At 40.3% G+C, this 19,217-nt stretch overlaps 1 non-coding gene across 1 annotated transcript; it reads left to right on the forward strand.

Moving 5' to 3' along the window:
• Positions 1-8,542: 8,542 nt before the first annotated feature.
• On the forward strand, positions 8,543-8,649 carry LOC140806445 (small nucleolar RNA R71). Its single transcript, XR_012112519.1, has one exon. It is a non-coding gene; the product is annotated as a small nucleolar RNA R71 (small nucleolar RNA).
• The last annotated feature ends 10,568 nt before the right edge of the window (positions 8,650-19,217 follow it).

Raw genomic sequence — 19,217 nt, forward strand, 5'->3', positions numbered from 1 at the left:
TTAGCTAGGCTTCGATTGAAACAAGAAAGAACAATAGCATAAACAAATCACTAATAAAAACGTCGAGAAATAATGTTAAACACCGAGTATGGGGTAGGATCCCCTCAAATCCCAACAAATCTAGAGTTTAGCTACTGAAATTCATGATAAAAACCAACAATCAATGTAAGAAATAAAATACTGAATAATGAAAATACTAAAGATGACGATGGATGACGGCCACGACGCGTGGAAATCTCGAGGTCTTCGAAATCTCCTCCTTCTAGCCTCCCCTCCAAGTAAAGTGATGAAAAAATATGTGATGATAGATGAAAAACGGCGCTGATCTCGTGTCTTAGGTTTTTGGTGTGGGATAGAATCCATAAAAATTGGAAACAAATCTTCCTGAATCTCGCTTCTCGCTAGGGCGGTATATTTTGACCGCCCTAGCGAGAGGTCCTCGAATAAACTTCCTCGAGCACGTCCCTGGTTTCGCTGGGGCGGTCACTTTTGACCGCCCTAGCGAGACACTTGCGCATAAAATCCTCGGCCAGACCAAAATGCTCGCTGGGGCGGTCACTTTTGACCGCCCTAGCGAATCCTCTTCGATATTTTGACAAATTTGCTCCCACTTTTTGGTTCAATTCCTACAAAATAACCACAAAATACACGAGATCAATCACATGCTAAATAATGCTAAAAAATGCAGAATTAAACTAAAACAAACTAAGATGATGCATGAATGCGACTCAAAACCAACACTAAAAACACGTAAAAACGAGTTCTATCAACCCCCTCATACTAACCTTTTGCTCGCCCTCGAGCAAAATAGGTTAAAGCACGAGATTCTAAACAAACACAACAAACACAAAATACTCAAACAAGAAAATAACCAACACAAGTAAATGTCAATGGTGAGTTAACAACTTTTATGCTCATGCCTCAGTGAACTTTCTCACATACAAATCATAATCAAGTCAAATCACAAACGGATACTCATTCTCATCTACACATAAATCTTGACACTAATTTGAATGTGTGTGTGTGTCATGATGGGTCTAGTCATTCGTACTTCAAATAGATCAATCATCAAATCATGCGAGTCACTCAATTAACACTTCAATACAAGTCTCACTAGCATGCACCCCCGTGTCCATTTATCACTAACCATAAGTTGAACTTTATTCAATTCTTAAGTGCAGATAAGGGTGTCGAAAAGAAGGAAAATAAGCTCAAGTGTCTAAAAGTCGGGAGTACACCGATCATTTTCATTGTGCAATCGTCAAGACTTTTCGTCTGACTTTCCTCGTCTCCTTACATCTCCAACTTTTAGCCTAGGAATAGAATTTCATTCCTTTTATTTCGGCTCCCCCTCACCTAACATCTCCTTTTTTTTTTTAAGCTGCACAATTTTCACACATGTACTCCCTAGGCTAAGAATATATAACTTTGGATTACAGCTGGTTAGGGGTATGATATTTTAATTCAGTGCATTGAAAAGGAGGTAAATGTAAAGTTCAAGGCAAATCAAATGTTCTCAAGGTCCCAATTAGTGACTTATTTTCACAGGTTTACATGCCAAATCAACTCATAAATGATGCCTTTCAAGTTAACCACACACAACCTTCAAATTTCACCATTATTCCTACAAAATTCTAATCCCCACACATATGTGCTCAAAAAGTTCAAACTTTGTACCAAAATTCATGCTTTAACAATCAAGAGTACCATTCATGAAGTGACCCAATCAATACTTTGGTATGCTATCAATTCAACATCATCATTGGCTCATAAACTATGGCTTCTCCCCATAAACGACACCAAACATGCAATACAATAACGGACTAAAAACAACCAACTCAAAACAAAACCAATTAACTAAGCAAACATAACAATCTACCCCCCCCCCCCCCCTCATACTAGAGTTGTGCAATGCCCTCATTGCACAAAACGAAACAAACACTAAAAACATAAAAACTCATGAATGTAAATGCAAAGATAGAAGATGCAAAATAAAAAGAAAGGGGAAACAGTAAACTCCCCTGATCAGAAATCATCCTCCTCCTCATTCTCCGACGGTGGAACTCCCTCTTCAGCTGCTGGGGGCATAGGATAATTGTACTGAAAATGGAAGGGTGGTGGGTATGCGGGTGTAGGTGGCCGTCCGGAAGTGTCGATGCCCAAATGAGTTGAGATCCCCTGCACCAAGTATTCGATGTTCTGAATGTGAGCCTGATTCACGGCCTGGTACTGAGTCTGATAATTGGTCCAAGCGCCCAATTCGTCGACGCGATCTCGCAGGGCACGGCGGCGTGGCTGTGGAGGTGGTGGTGCATGTCCTAAGGCCGGAGGTGGTTGAGCTGCTCTCCCATAATCGAAAAATACCTCCTCGGGCAGCTCGGCCTGTCTTTTCTCCCTCTTGGATTTATAAAGAGCCTCATCAATGGCTCTCATCGGTGGTAACCACTCATCATCATCTGCGAATATCACCCCCGCTCGGGTACACAGCTCAGTCACTATCGTCGGGAAGTAAAAAGCCAAATTGCTGCTATTAATACACATGTTAAGATGTCCGAAAATGAGCTTGCCCACATCAATCACCATCCCAGTACAGATGGCATAAAGAACAACTGCCCGCTCACGCTGCACATCACTTGTATGGCCGACCGGCATCAATCTCTTAGACAAGAATGCATACCGCAATGCCTCCTCCACTTTCAAACATTTTTCAAGAAAGATCGTATAAGTCCCCGGTTGTTTCCACGTGGTGCCCGGATAACAGAGTGTGCGAATGATCAAATCATAATCCGGGTTAAGCACCCACGCCTGAAACACCGAATCGTCCACCGACGGTAAGCCCAACATTTCATTGATCGTCTTGAGATCATATGGGACTAGATGTCCCCTCACAAATGCCTTATACTCATTCCCCTCCGGAGCATTGGCATAAAATTCACGCACAACCGGAACCACTGCTGCATTCGGTTGTGCTACAAAGATATTCCACCCTCGTCTCGCTATTTGGGACTCCGAAAACTGATCGATAATAAACGAACTAAATCCACGCTCAGGGATTGGTTTCCTATGTAGTCTAGCATGTTCAAATCTCTCCCTAGCTTTTTCATTCACAAACATAGATGGAGTAGACCGAGAACTAGAAGCACCGTGAGTTACCTTAGATCAATCTTTTGGGTGTCATGTCGAGACCGGAGTGCACAAAGTATCAAAATGCCGGAAAGTTCTTGAGGATCGCCGGAGTTGCTCACCAAAATATGTGGAAGATGACCAGAGTTGCTTGAAAGGCCACCGGAGAAGAAAATATTGTAGCCTAAATGCTTCCTTGTGGAGTGTTTGAGTCTTTGCCCTGAAAAATCACCAAATAATAAGGTGTGAGCACAAAATATGGAAGGAGGCGCCGAAAATTGGAGGTGGAGGGGTAGGGTTCGAAGTGGAGAAGAAAAGAGAAGAGGACAGTTTTTATAATCTGCGCGACTCGCTAGGGCGGTCAATTGTGTCCGCCCTAGCGAGGGGTTCTCGGCGACAAAGTGTTTGAAAAATACGAGTTCTCGCTGGGGCGGTCACCTTTGACCGCCCTAGCGAGGAGTTCTCGACTTAAAACCTTTAAAAAAACGTATCTCTCACGGGGGCGGTCATAACGAGGAGTTTTCGGCGACTATGTATTTGAAAAAAGCGAGTGCCCGCTGGGGCGGTCAGTTTTGACCGCCCTAGCGAGACAGTCTCGTTTTTAAAATGAATGCAATGCCATACAACTACCTAAATGCAAATGATGCGATTGAAAAATAAAGAAAATATAATTAAAATCAATATAAGGAGTAGAAGTAGTTCTTAATTTATAGTCTAGAGCTCGACTTTTCACCCATGTCCTCAATGACTGTCATGGAGCCGAGTGACTCCAATGTGTGGCTCAATTGTGCCACCGATATAGTGCTTCAATCTTTGAACGTTCACAGTAAATGTCCCTTCCTTGCTATCATGCAACACCACTGCACCCGATGGGAACACCTTGGCTATAGTGAATGGTCCTGACCACCTTGACTTTAGCTTTCCCGGAAAGAGTCGTAAGCGAGAATTGTATAACAACACCGCTTCACCCACTTTGAATTCCCTTCTTATGATGAGTTTATCATGGGCTCGTTTGGTGCGTTCCTTGTAAGATAGCGCAAGATCATAAGCTTTTCCTCGAAACTCATCTAACTGATTCAACTGCAGCAATCGTTTTTCACCTGCAAGAGTAAAATCAAAGTTTAGTGCTTTGGTCGCCCAATATGCTCTATGCTCTAATTCTACTGGTAGATGACATGTTTTGCCAAAAAGTAACCTATACGGTGTAGTGCCTATAGGTGTTTTAAAAGCAGTACGATAAGCCCACAAAGCATCATCTAACCGAATGGATCAGTCCTTTCTATTCACATTAACCGTCTTCTCTAGAATCCTCTTAATTTCTCGATTGGATACTTCAACTTTTCCACTAGTTTGGGGATGGTATGGAGTGGAAACCTTGTGGGTGACACCATATTTGCCCAACAGTTTATCAAAAATTTTGTTGCAAAAATGGGTGCCACCATCACTAATGATTGCACGTGGTGCACCAAATCGATTAAAAATATGTTTCTTCAAAAATTTTAACACCACTTCTGCATCATTAGTGGCACAAGCCTCTGCTTCCAGCCATTTAGATACATACTCCACTGCTACCAAAATAAATTTCTTTGCAAAAGACGCAGAAAAAGGACCTATAAAATCAATCCCCCACACATCAAATATTTCACACTCAACAATGTTATTTAAAGGCATCTCATGACGGTTGGAAATATTATCTGTGCGTTGGCATTTATCACAATGCAGCACATAAGAACGATCATCTTTAAAGAGAGTTGGCCAATAAAAGCCACATTCAAGTACCTTGGATGCCGTCCTTATTGGTCCGAAATGACCACCTACCTCACGGTCATGGCAATGGTTGAGAATTTGATCAAACTCCTCCTCCGCAACACACCGTCTTATCATGGAATCTGCACAAATTTTAAACAAAAACGGTTCCTCCCAAAAATAGTATTTCACGTCAGAAAAGAATTTCTTTCGTTGGTGAAACGATAGGTTTGGTGGAGGTGTGCCTGTGACAAGAAAGTTAGCGAAATTTGCATACCATGGACACTGTTTCATCGCAAGCAATTGTCCATCAGGAAACCAGTCATCTATATCATCGTCACTGCCCTTAATTCTAACATGCTCAAGCCTAGACAGATGATCAGCAACTACATTTTCCACACCCTTTTTATCTCGAATCTCGAGATCAAATTCTTGCAATAATAAAATCCACTTAATTAACCTAGGTTTCGCATCTTTCTTAGCAAGCAAGTATTTTAGGGCAGAATGATCTGTATACACAGTTACTTTAGACAGAACAAGGTATGAATGAAATTTGTCGAAAGCAAATACTATAGCAAGTAATTCCTTTTCAGTAGTAGCGTAATTCAATTGAGCATCATTTAAAGTCTTACTTGCATAGTAGATGATATGAAATACCTTTTTCTTCCTTTGACCTTGCACCGCACCAACAGATGTATCACTAGCATCGCACATCACCTCAAACGGTAACTCCCAATCAGGGACAGTCAGAACAGGTGCTATCACCAAGCTTTCTTTGAGTATCTCGAATGCATGTAGACAAGTAGAATCAAAATTAAATTCAACATCTTTCATCAACAAAGAGGATAAAGGTTTAGCAATTTTAGAAAAATCTTTAATAAAACGCCTATAAAAACCAGCATGCCCTAGGAAACTTCTAACTCCTTTTATTGATGAAGGTCGTGGTAGGTTTTTGATTACTTCCACCTTGGCCTTGTCAACCTCAATTCTATTCTCTGATACCTTGTGTCCTAACACAATCCCCTCTTGAACCATAAAATGACACTTCTCCCAATTCAACACCAAACTGCTCTCTTCACATCTAATTAACACCAAGTTCAAATTCTCTAAACATTCATTAAATGAGGAGCCAAAAATAGAGAAGTCATCCATAAAAATTTCAAGGAAATTTTCAGTCATGTCATGAAAGATAGCGGTCATGCATCTTTGAAATGTTGCAGGTGCATTGCATAAACCAAAGGGCATACGCCTAAATGCAAAAGTACCATAGGGGCAAGTGAAAGCAGTTTTCTCTTGGTCCTCAGCTGCAATTGTGATTTGATTGTATCCCGAATATCCATCTAAAAAGCAATACAATTCATGACCTGCTAATCGTTCAATCATTTGATCGATAAATTGCAAGGGAAAGTGATCTTTACGGGTTGCATCATTCAATTTCCTATAATCTATGCACACACGCCAACCCATAACAGTTCTAGTGGGAATCAACTCATTTTTTTCATTAGTTATAACAGTAATCCGACCTTTTTTAGGCACACATTGTACAGGACTTACCCACGCACTATCAGAGATAGGATAGATAATACCTGCATCCAGAAGTTTAATTGTTTCAGCTTTTACTACCTCTTACATCTTTGGATTGAGTCTCCTTTGTGGTTGTGCTAGAGGTGAGTATTTATCTTCCATCAGAATTTTGTTCATGCAGATCGAAGGACTAATCCCTTTTATGTCCGAAACCTTCCAAGCGAATGCTCCTTTATGCTCCTTAAGGACTCCCAAGAGCTTACTCTCCATATCATCTGTCAAAGAAGAGTAAATAATAACAGGAAATTTATTATTTTCTCCTAAATATACGTACTTGAGATGTGGAGGTATTGGTTTGAGCTCCAAAGTAGGTGGCTCTTCTAGGCTTGACTTTTGAGGCATTAAATCTTTTCTGTCTCCCAATTCTTCTAGTCTAAGCCTCACTTGTTTTCTCCAAGGTGGAATGACATTCAAGTGAGCTACCATCTCCATCTTTTCCTCGTCTAGCTCGTCCTCCTGCTTTTCAGTAGTGAGAGTGGCCTCCAATGGCTCTTTCAATCCATCCTGCATAAAATCACAAACGAGAGAATCCAAGACATCAATACGAAAACAACTATCATTGTGCATTGTGTGCTTGAGAGTATTGAAGCCATCAAAAATAATTTCTTCTTCTCCAACTCTCAGTCTCAATTTCCCCTCTTCAACATCAATCAGCGCTTTCCCTGTAGCCAGAAACGGTCTCCCTAGGATTAAGGGCATCTCTAAATCTTCCTCCATGTCAAGTATCACAAAATCTGCAGGAAAAATGAACTTAACCACTTTCACCAAAACATCTTCGATAATCCCACGTGGATACTTGACAGATCTGTCAGCCAGCTGCAACGACATCCTAGTTGGCTTGGGTTCACCTAATCCCAGTCTCCTAAACACAGAAAAAGGCATCAGATTAATACTCGCATCAAGATCACATAGAGCTTTATGAAAATTAATGTCACCAATAATGCAAGGTATAGAGAAACTCCCTGGATCTTTTTGCTTAGGAGGCATCTTGTTTTGAACTAAAGCAGAGCAATTTTCAGTAAAATTCACCGTCATATGATCTTCTAGCTTCCGCTTATTTGCTAAGATATCTTTCAAGAATTTTGCATAACTTGGCATATTCAATAAAGCATCAGCAAAAGGAATGTTAATATGCAATTTTTTAAATATCTCAAGAAATTTACCAAATTGTGCATCTAATTTAGCTTTCTTCATTGCTGTAGGAAAAGTTGGAGGGATAACAATTTTATTCTGTGCAATAGGTGTAGATGTAGAGTTAGAAGACTTACCTCCTCGATTTTCCACCTCATCCTCACCGTGCTTGGTCTTTTCCTCATTAGACTCGAGTGCTTTTCCACTACGCAATTCCACAGCCTTCACATGTTCTCTTGGGTTAGTTTCCGTGTTGCTTGGCAAAGCTCCTTGCTCCCTATTAGCAATCAACTTAGCCAATTGTCCAACTTGATTCTCTAACCCCTTTATGGATGCATCTTGGTTCTGAAATCTCGTCTCTGTTGCAGAAATAAATTTAGTCATCATTTGCACTAAATTGGACTTCTCCTTCCGAGACGGTTCTGGCTTGAATCCTTGGTGCATCCCATATGGTGGACCTCTTTGTTGGCGATTTTGGTTGTTTTGACCTCCCCATGAAAAGTTTGGGTGATTCCTCCATCCCGGATTATATGTGTTCGAATAAGGGTCATTTCTAGGACGGTTCTGGAATCCCACTTGTTTTTCCGGTGCTCCCTCAGGCACATAGAATGGATTGCCATCTTGGCAATCCTGCACATCATGCTCACCCCCACACTTATCACAGAAAATTTCTTGCAGACGCATAGCCGACCCACTCATGCTCATCCCATCAATCTTTCTATTCAAAGCTTCTAACTGTGCTGAAACCGCCGACAAATCATTAACTTGATTAACTCCAGCACCTCGTCTCTGCCTATCAGACTAAGGATGATAGCTACTAGCAGCCATTTCCTCCAATAACTCATATCCTTCCTCAGCCGTTTTTCTCAGTAAGTTACCACAGGCAGCAGCATCTATCATAGTACGGTTAGGAGTAAGCAGACCGTAGTAGAAAGTTTGAACAACTAACCCAAGAGACAGCTCATGGTGCGGACATCTCCTCAACAAGTCCTTGTAGCGCTCCCATGCCTCGTAAAGTGACTCTTGCTCATATTGAGCAAAAGTAGTAATGTCGGCTCTAAGCTTCATAGTCTTCGATGGAGGAAAGTACTTGATTAGGAATGCCTTTGTCATATCCTCCCATATAGTAATAGACCCTACAGGCAAACAGTTTAACCACGACTTAGCTTTATCTCTTAGTGAAAATGGAAATAAACGCAAACGAACAGCATCATCAGACACGCCATTAAACTTAAAAGTATCACAAATTTCAAGAAAGTCAGCTATATGAGAATTAGGGTCATCAAGTGCACTTCCCCCAAATTGGACAGTGTTCTGAATCATCTGAATGATAGCTGGCTTGATCTTAAACTGATTAGCTCGGATGACTGGTCTTACGATGCTTGGACGTGCTCCATCAAGAGACGGCTGTGCATAATCCATCATCGGTATACGCCTTGGCTCCTCTCTGTGTTGATCGTCTTCCATTCTCTCCTTCGCTCTTTGCTGCTGTAGTCGACGTCTAGCTGTGTGTTCAATCTCGGGGTCAAAAGGCTCAAGCTTAAATTCGAGTGATCTTCGCATGCACCACAACAAAAATCTGCAACACAATGAGAGTATGAAATAACAATCAAATAAATAATACTAAACAATTTAAATGAAATATAAAAAATTGTGAATCAACAGTCCCCGGCAACGGCGCCAAAAACTTAATCGAGCTAAACTTGCACAGTGAATAGTCCCAAAATTTATTTTATAAATGGAAGCTCGATTTAAATATCGCAAGTGCACGATAGTCAAGTTATAATAAACGTAAGTGAATACGAGTATCGTTCCACAAGGACTGCGTTGCACTATTTTTATTTTCAAGTAAAATTTCTTTAGCAACGATAAAATGAGTCGATGATTAAACTAATGTAAATTAAACAACTAAAATAATTAAAATTCAAAGAAAACGTATTCAAGAAAGCAATGATTAATTTGGATTAAATCAATTGAGAAATGAATTTGTTGGGAATTGACAGTTCACCTACCACTCGTGTTTAAATAATTACACTCGACTTTTACTCGTGCATTCGACGGAATTCCCTAGACTAATTAATATACTTTGTCGAGCTATATTAATACTAATCATAAACATGCAGTACTCAAGTGTCCTTAATTATTTAACAGTTCAAGATTGCATTACATTCTATGGAATCCACTAGCTTTCATCCGGGTGAACTATCACTATCGACACGTACCCAATTCCGTATATCTACTAAAATTGTAAATCCGTGGTTTATACTATTTGATCCTATTGTTAATTGTTCTATCGAAATCATCAACAATATGAAATAATCAAAGGAAGTTAGCTAGGCTTCGATTGAAACAAGAAAAAACAATAGCATAAACAAATCACTAATAAAAGCGTCGAGAAATAATGTTAAACACCGAGTACGGGGTAGGATCCCCTCAAATCCCAACAAATCTAGAGTTTAGCTACTGAAATTCATGATAAAAACCAACAATCAATGTAAGAAATAAAATACTGAATAATGAAAATACTAAAGATGACGATGGATGACGGCCACGACGCGTGGAAATCTCGAGGTCTTCGAAATCTCCTCCTTCTAGCCTCCCCTCCAAGTAAAGTGATGAAAAAATATGTGATGATAGATGAAAAACGGCGCTGATCTCGTGTCTTAGGTTTTTGGTGTGGGATAGAATCCATAAAAATTGGAAACAAATCTTCCTGAATCTCGCTTCTCGCTAGGGCGGTATATTTTGACCGCCCTAGCGAGAGGTCCTCGAATAAACTTCCTCGAGCACGTCCCTGGTTTCGCTGGGGCGGTCACTTTTGACCGCCCTAGCGAGACACTTGCGCATAAAATCCTCGGCCAGACCAAAATGCTCGCTGGGGCGGTCACTTTTGACCGCCCGAGCGAATCCTCTTCGATATTTTGACAAATTTGCTCCCACTTTTTGGTTCAATTCCTACAAAATAACCACAAAATACACGAGATCAATCACATGCTAAATAATGCTAAAAAATGCAGAACTAAACTAAAACAAACTAATATGATGCATGAATGCGACTCAAAACCAACACTAAAAACACGTAAAAACGAGTCCTATCATCGGACTAGAACAGATCTCCGCTGGAAGTCGATCAAAACTCTGTTCCATAGTAGCCAGTCCATCCCCAGAATGATGTCAAACTCTGGCATCGGTAGCACGATAAGATCCTTATAAACAAGGTTCCCATGCAGCTCGAGGTCTATGTCTCGGATCACATTAGTGGCTGACATCTCCTCTCCTTAAGTCAGTACTATTGAATAGGCTATATATAGCCCAACGGTCTTGACCTTGAGAAAATTAGCAAAGGTCTCCGAAATGAAGGAATGAGTAGCCCCTGAGTGTATCAAAGCTTTCGTAGCTGACCCCGATGTAAAAATTCTCCCTGGAAGTTTGGAACGTCAAGCTGAACCCAATAATTACTAGAACTAGCTTATAGACATACAAAGGTCAAAGTTCTTCTAACAAAAATTCCCAAAAATAATACTGGTTAGAGCATGCAATCCTATCATCAATTCTATGTTCAAAATCTTAACCCAAAACATTAAATCCCAAATATAAACTTAAAGCTTAAAGGTACCTGTCATAAGCATGGTCTCCGGGTTCGTCTCTGTCGCATGGGGAGCAAAAACTCTGCCTTGGGTAGGCAGATTCCTCTGAGGGCACAGCGGCAGCAAGTGGTCTGGACTACCACACTTGTAACACTTCCCTGAGCCATACATACACGCTCCGGCATGGCGGCGTGTGCGCTTAGGACAAACTGGATGCTCAAAAGTCTTCGGGGCTGGTCGTCCCCACTGCTGCTGCTGCTGACTTCTGTTTCTAGGCTGGCCGTGAAAAGGCCTCTTATTCTGATGCTGCTGCTGAGGAGGAGGAGGTTGGTGTGGCACTGGAATCGGTCGCTTACCCTGGCGATCCCTCTCAATGTCACGCTGGTCCTGCTCTGCAGCTAGAGCTCTGGAGACAGCAACATCATAAGTAGTAGTGCCAGCCACCCTAACATCACGGCGCAAGATCGGCCGTAGCCCGTCCAGAAAGTGTCTCAACTTTTCGCAATTAGACGAAATGGCAACCCCTCTCAAACTTACGAATGGACTCCGTAACAGTCAGATCTCCCTGCCTCAGGGTCATGAACTCCCTGGTCAACGTGGAACGCACCTCATCAGTAAAATATTAGGAGTAAAATACCTCCGTGAAGCGTGTTTAGCTCAGCGTAGCCAAGTTCAGGGCTAATAACGCTCCTTCCCACCATAAGCGGGCATCTCCTCCGAACAGATATGTGTCACAACGAACTCTGTCCGCATCCCCAAGCTCCATAAACTCGAAGATAACCTCGAGGGACTTAATCCAGTGCTCGGCAATCATGGGGTCCGTCGCCCCTCAAAACTCCTTCGGACGTATCTTCATAAGTTCTCATAAGTAGCCTCGGGCCCTGTCGGCCTGGCTGCCACAACATTGTTCCCCGCAAATTGTGCGAAGAACTGGGTCATCCCAGCTAGCATCTGGGCATTCATGTCAGGTGGAGGTACATCCTTCTCCTGCCTCTGGTCCACGCCGTCCTCCTTGCGAGACTTATCATCTCTAGTGTGCTCAAGAATGCGTCTAGGGGGCATACTGTTCCATACATAACCCATACGTAACCAACATGCATAATCCCATAATTTATTTAAATTTAAATACTGAACAATAAAAATCTGGACGTAAAATATCTCATGAAAACATGTTGTTAAAGAATTCACTAAAATGCGTAAATGTAAAACTTACAGACCGAAGACGTGACTTCATGAGCTTCTCGTGGTCAGTAGTAGTACAACCCTTTACAAGAACATAGGCTCCGATACCAGCAGTAAAGGCCCGAAATTCGTGTTTGAAAATTTGCGGAAAAATTTAAAATTTTCTATTTAACTAATTACAATGCCTCTTTAAATAAATAAACTGACGAAAAGATTCAGTGTTTAAAATATTCGAAATAGTAGCGGAAGTAATTATTGTTTGCAAAATAACAAATTAAAATAATCCAACAAAAGATAAAGATGTTTGAGCATAAAAATGGTAAATGCTGAAAATGGGGTCCTCGGGTTCCACTACTGCCGACCCAAGCTAGCTCACTGGTCCCCGCCCTCGGTCCCGACCTCATCAGTACCTACAACAATCAAGTCTAGTGAGTCTAAAGACTCAGCATGCATATATCGTAAATAACAAGCAATTATAATAAAATCGCATGTACAGTGGAAATATCATGAGTCTGGCATAACATGAAAATATCTTGTCATGAGTAATTATAATACATGCATAACTGAACTGAAAATAGTAAGTGAAATGTTTGCTCCGCAGAGCCCTGCTATAAAATAGCATGTAATGATTTTCTGTTAAGATTATGTCCTACGCAAGTGACCCCTTGAACTGAACTGAACTGAACCGAACCGGTAAGTGACCACCGGGTGAAGTAATAATCGTCTGATCAGGATAATATCACAGTATACTAGGCGGTAGAGATCATCACAGCCCTTCGCCTGAATATCCGTACCAAAAAATGAACTGAACTGAACCGGTAAGTGACCACCGGGTGATGTAATAATCCCATGAAGTGAAGTGACCACAAGCAATATAGCATAAATCTCAAAAATGAATATTTTATATTTTTATGCCCGTAATATAATTAAATGGCAGAATTAAATATCCTGTATTATTTTACCACATGGGTTGGATCGTTCCCAGGCTCGTTGCGACCTAAATTTAACATGAAAAATATGTAAATGATTTTCTTGACCAAACTTTGTAATTAAATCCGAAACGAGACAATTACGCCCAACGACTTAGTATTTAATCATGACTTCTTACCAACCCAAACCAACATCGAACCATCATTTAGTCATGATTAAAATACGCCTAAAATGATGAAATAATTCTCCTAAAATTACATTACTCGAATTTTGTGGAATGGAGGCCAAAAGCATGAAACGCTATTTCGAGAGTCATTTTGGCACATTGCACCATAAATTTTCGTACGACCTCTAAAATTAACCGAATCACGAACGGCCAAAAGCATGAACTTCCTAACTCGATGAGGTACTGTCCACTCCAAGGTCATAGGCTAAAAACCAACCAAGAACTCGAAACACACCCCCAAACCACAGCAATACTTGCTGTCAAAAAATGCAGCAGCAGTGTTAGCATTTCCTTGCGTCGTTTGCGAGGCTAATGGCCATTGGGGCTAGAACCACCGACCAGAAAATCTTACAAACATTCTAAGGAATGGTTTGAACCATGGCTAAGGGCCCTAGGCCAGCCACAATTCGAACCACGCCAGAAATGCGCCGCACATCCCACCCGAGACCAAGTCTGCGCGTGCGGGGAGGACGGGTTCGCTTGATGTCAAAGACCATTCCAATGGCCATTTGATTGACCATGGCAAGATCTAGACATCCTGAGGTATGTAGTGAACTAGGGCTAAGGGCCAGAGGCCAACCGAGATTCACCCCAACCAACAAAACCAAAAAATACACATGCAGTAAAAAGGAAGGGTCAAAGGGGGCTGTTTTTGTTTTGATTTGAAAACCGATTCCATCGTGGACCAAGCCTCCAAAGGGCGACTTTGTCATGTCTTATCATAACAAGGAGATGTTTTAACCATGGCTATAGCCCCTAGGGCAACCAAGATCAGATTCATTTCCCTTGATAACAAGAACAGAATTTTCGAACTCAAAATGGCTTTATGGAAGAGTTGCTGTATTTTCTCTATTCCAGCATGCATGGGGCTTGAACTAATGGACCAACATGGTCTTGACACACCTTTGTATGTGCCTAAGTGCAGCCTTGGGAGCTTAGGATCGAGCCAAACCCAGCAACAACAGAAACAAGCCAAACGTGGAAGAACAAGTGGGATCCGAAATAATTCTGCCCAATGTTTTCGAAACCTGAATGACAAAACTTCGGTTTTTTGCTTAATAAAATCATGAGTATGATGTTTCAAATTATTAATATGGCTTGATTGAAGAGTAAATAAAAAAATATACATGCCTTGGTTTGTTTTGAACGAAAAACAAACGATTACGACGACGCGACGCGGAGGAGACGGAGTGTTCTTCTTTTCTCACTTTCTCTCTTGTTTTATTTACCTTGATTTCTCTCTAGCTTCTCTCGACTTTTTGCTGAATAATATTCTGACGTTTTCGAGATTATGGGGAGGGAAGTTGGCTAGGATATGAATTGAAAGTATACTACTAAATGGGAGATTTGAAAGGAAAGATAAAATCTTTTCTATCCTAGAGTTTGAGGGATAGGGAAATGATTTGATATCAAAAGATTTTTGAGGGATAATTTATGAGGTGATGACCGAAATTCTAGTCTAGATGCAAGGTAGAAAATTGTTTAATTGTTTAATTATTGAAGATTAAAAGTTGAGGGATTATCTATCAAGAAAAGGGATAAGGAAAGGAAATCAAAATTGTGAGTTGTCAAATTTTCTTTAAATCTTCAATGATGATTTTCGAATTTTTCAAATAAAAATCGAGGGTAGGGAATTGCTTAATTAATAATTTTTATTGATTAAAAAGGTGAGGGATTTATCTCCAAGAAAAGATTAAGGAAAGAATTAAAAATGGAGAGTTGGCAATATTTTCAAATCTCTTAATGGAGATGGCCGAAAATTGCTATAAAAATTTGTGTAGGAATATTGTTTAAATATTAATTAGTGGTGAATAAAATTTAGGGAATTATCTATCATGAATGGATAGGGAAAGATAACAAATAAATGGATTGTCAAATATTTTTAAATCAATTGGGGGGGTGGGGGCGAAAATTGCGAATAAAAGTGGAGGGGAAATATTTCTAAATTATTAAATTCTAAATCTCTAATGTTTTATCTACTCATTAAATATTTTAGTAAATTAAGAGATTGATTATGGAACTTTATTTACTACTTATCTCAAAGTATTCGAAATAATTCCTCAAACATTCTTTTACCTCAAATTTGCTTATTATTTATCTAAAATAAATTCTAGGAATGTTTTCTTAATATTAAATTTTATCTCAATACTCCAACTCCAGTCCGGCCTCACTCATTTAACTGAAAAGTTAATAATTAAACTACTGCATAAAATAATTAAATTTAAAGAAAGGAATTTAAATACTCATGCAATAAAAATCATTTTAATTTAAATAATAGAATTATGCATGACTTATACGTAATCAAATTTACGGGTTCTATAGTGATAACATAAACATAGATCTGCCATCATCATAAATTTTTCATAAACATACTTGCATCATACATACTTGAACATGCATCACTTCATCATTTTGCATAGAGATATGTTTCAAATCAAGTGAGAAAAATCAACTACCACATACATGATATCCCAGTCATGCTTTACCGGGTGGATTAGTCCCTAGTCATGCTTTACCGCTTTCCAATCTTGATCTAACCCGACCATGCTTTACCGAGGTGGAGAGGTCATCGGCCACGTTCACCGACTTCCAAACCCATTCATAATTAATCGCAAGATATTTAGCATACCTCAAAAACAAAATATTTTCTCATTTTGCACGTCGAACATACTTACATGGCCTTGAGGGATTCGTTGGATCTCGCTTGAAGCCACTGCTGGACATACTAATATGAGTTCAAGCACTTGTCTTTCGTAACTTAGACGTATAATCATGCTCACACCCAAAAATGACAAATTTCTTATGATTTTCTAAATCTCTCGGGACTCGACCTCATTTAATCGTCGTAATAAACCATGACATCGAACCCCAAAACAATCCCTACATTTTCCCAAACATGGAAGACACGTACCCTGTGTTGACATCCGGGTCGGGGTCCATGTAGACTATGCAAACTTAACCCACAGAATTAACAAAGGCACGGACCCTGTGTCAGGATCCGGCTCCGGGTTCGTGTAGACTCTAGAAACTCACACCACAGAAGAAACAAGGGCACAAACCCCGTGTCAGGGTCCGGCTCCAGGTCCGTGTAGGCTCTGAAAATGTAAACCAATGGGAATCACTACACTTATGGTTTAATCCTCCTAACTCAATCATATGAACTGTGAATCAACACTCGAGACCCATCCTAGGATGCTATGGCAATGATTCAAACTCCCATGATGCCTCAAAACGATTATACAAATCATACAACGCAACTCAAACCGTGAACACAACATTTTGACACCAAATGTTTCCTACGACTTCTAATGCAATCAAGTGCCTATCGACACAAAACGAAGCACCAAAAATCATCCCAACATCATACTCACAATACTTAAATGCAGCAGCGATATCCCGTGAACACAACATTTTGACACCAAATAGTAACCGCTTTGGACAGCCTGCCTTTTATTGATTTTTTAAAACTTTAAAATCATTGGTTCAACTGACACTCATCTTTTAACTTTTCAAATCTCACTGTAAACATATTTACACGTGTCCCTATGATTTCACTGAAGGCTGTACATTTTGAATTTAACCGCCTCTTGTCTCTCTCATTTCACTTTTATGTTAAAGATTGTTGCATACTTGCTACTGCTCTCTCGAATTTCTTTCTACTATAAAATCTACTTCGAATCCTTCTCAATTACAAGAAAATGGATGGAGCCTATACACTAAATGCTTATCAAGTCAACTTCGCATCGGTACTCACTATCAAGGATGAAAATTTCGTTAAAATGTTCAAGGCCATTGAGAAATCTGTTCTTAGAAAATTTCTGGAATCACCTGCAATTATTTCCAAGACCACACTCCTGGATTTCTATGTAAAAGCGACCATTGAGGATGGAAATATCGTATACTCCCAAGGAGATTCGTCAATAACCATCGATGCTGTACTTTTGGGATCAACATTATTTCTCCCATTCTCAGGTAACTTTGAATGTTATGTTATTACTAAGGAGGAAATGTCTATTGCTCTTACCACCTTCTCGGCTTCTGGAGAGGAGCTTTCTCCCTCCTGTTTTAAGAAGCTTCTGAAAATGGAGTACCAAGCACTCGCTAATATTGTTGCGAAGGCAATTCTAGTAAAGCTGGCACTTTCGATAAATTGACCGAGGAAAAGGTCCAAGTGATCATGGCCATCACTTCTGAAGCAAAAGTTGATTGGAGTCGCTTCTTATTCAAAATCATGAAGGACATGATTTTAAGAAAGGGTACTGGTTTTGTTGTGAAAATCAGCAAGTTGTTGAAGGATGCTTGTTTTCCGCTTACGTCGGAACATGATGGATCGTATGTTACCGTGGCTGATGTTGACAACGTTCTCGCATTAAGGCCAAAACCAACCGTGACAAAATTTGTTGCCATAAAAAAGGAGATTGGTGATACTCAAGCTGAGGCTCAAGAACCTCAGAAGAAAGTCAAGCGGAAAAGAGTTGTTGGCTTGCCTGTTTCCGATAAAACCATATCTGAAGAATCTGTTGCCCCCACCAAAGCCTCACTTCCAGCCACTCCAACCAAAAAGAAACCACAAACCACAATCTGTATTAAGAAGACATCAGCTATTACTGATCTTGATACTGTTCCTTTGAGACAAGTTTTTCCAACCATCACCTCATCCAAACCAGTCTCTGTCCCTTCTTCAAACCCCACAACCATTCCTATTGCAACTACTTCAGCTTCATTTCAAACCATCAGACCCTCTACTAGAGTTGTAATTAGAGAATCTCTCACAGAGTCTTCTGCTTTTCGACCCGTGCTATCTGCCTCCTCAGACTAAGGCAAAGGTAAACTCGTTGAAGAACCAAAAGATCATGGTGCCAAATCATCTGTACAAACACAGCTTTTGATCTTCACTGGATGAAACCAAAAAATCTACCAGTGAGGATATGATTTTCTTCGATGACTGGCTCAAGGTTCGAGTTTTCCACTTCATCACATATTTAAGAACTCCAAGTTCTTATGCCAAAATGGTGAAGAATGAGAAGCAAGTCTTTGCTACTGCTAAGACTAAAACTATCATTAAAGCTATAAACAGAAGAAACTACATTCTTGATCAGGTCAAGTTTCAAAAGTTGGATTCTGTTCTGAAGAATCGTAATTCAAATTTTGATTCCACGAATCCTACTGCTGCTCACAATCAAGATGTCATCCAACTTTTTACTGCTCGATTGAGATTCATGAATGAGGAAATTCTTGCTCAGGAACATGCTTTTGCACAGCCACTGCAATACAGACTAGGTCGTGTCCCAGATATTCTCAAGCTAAAGCCAGTTGAGGAAAAGACTACAGCTCCTTCTGAAGCTAAAGTTTCCAGTGCTCCTGCATCTACGAAAATTCCTACTAAATCTTCATCATTAATTTATGTTCATGACCTGGCGTCCGTTGATGAAGTTATTCAATCGATTTTTCCAACTCCTACTACACCAAAAGCATCTCTGGTTGCCGACTTGCTACTTCCAGAAGGAAATATTATGATGAACATCCTCTTCACTACCAGATTTGGACAAATATTATGATGAACATCAAGCAGAAACGGATCTGTTGAATGTTCCATCTGAACCAAATCCAGTTATTGAGCCCCTGGAAACCACCAAAACAGCTACTGATACGCACAAACTAGAAGACAGTGCAACACTTGAACAACCTACTGCTCCTAAAGGAACTTC

Source organism: Primulina eburnea, chromosome 11 (assembly GCF_022965805.1).
Source record: "Primulina eburnea isolate SZY01 chromosome 11, ASM2296580v1, whole genome shotgun sequence".
Classification (NCBI taxonomy): Eukaryota; Viridiplantae; Streptophyta; class Magnoliopsida; order Lamiales; family Gesneriaceae; genus Primulina; species Primulina eburnea.